Source organism: Tarenaya hassleriana, unplaced genomic scaffold (assembly GCF_000463585.1).
Source record: "Tarenaya hassleriana unplaced genomic scaffold, ASM46358v1 Cleome411, whole genome shotgun sequence".
Taxonomy (NCBI): domain Eukaryota; kingdom Viridiplantae; phylum Streptophyta; class Magnoliopsida; order Brassicales; family Cleomaceae; genus Tarenaya; species Tarenaya hassleriana.
In genome coordinates this window covers 45,037-45,567 of record NW_010966939.1, presented here as the reverse complement: position 1 = coordinate 45,567, position 531 = coordinate 45,037, and positions in this window count along the sequence as shown.

Here is a 531-nt window from a genome sequence, read left to right as displayed (position 1 = left end):
CTGCGACTCGCCAAGGAAACCGAAGTGAAAAAGGAAAATTTCTACATTCGGTCTAGTCAAGTCGAGAAGGCCCTTAGGCAAGAGTGTCATTCGGTGATCCTGATGGTATTTAAAGACCAAATCACACTCCGAATTGATTCCTCTCACGAGAATCCAGCCATATCACGGCTTCTTGATCAGTTCCAGGATGTTTTTCCCGAGGATATCCCAGCAGGACTCCCTCCAATCCGCGGTATTGAGCACCAAATCGATCTAGTACCCGGTGCGCCGCTACCTAACCGTCCAGCCTACCGTATGAACCCCGAGGAAACGAAAGAGCTCGAGAAACAGGTTCGAGAGCTAATGGATAAAGGGTACATTAGGGAGAGTTTGAGTCCATGCGCTGTTCCGGTACTTCTAGTACCGAAGAAGGACGGAACGTGGCGGATGTGCGTAGACTGTCGTGCAATAAACAACATCACGGTCAAGTATCGCCATCCAATTCCCCGCCTTGATGATATGCTCGACGAGCTTAGTGGAGCCACGATCTTC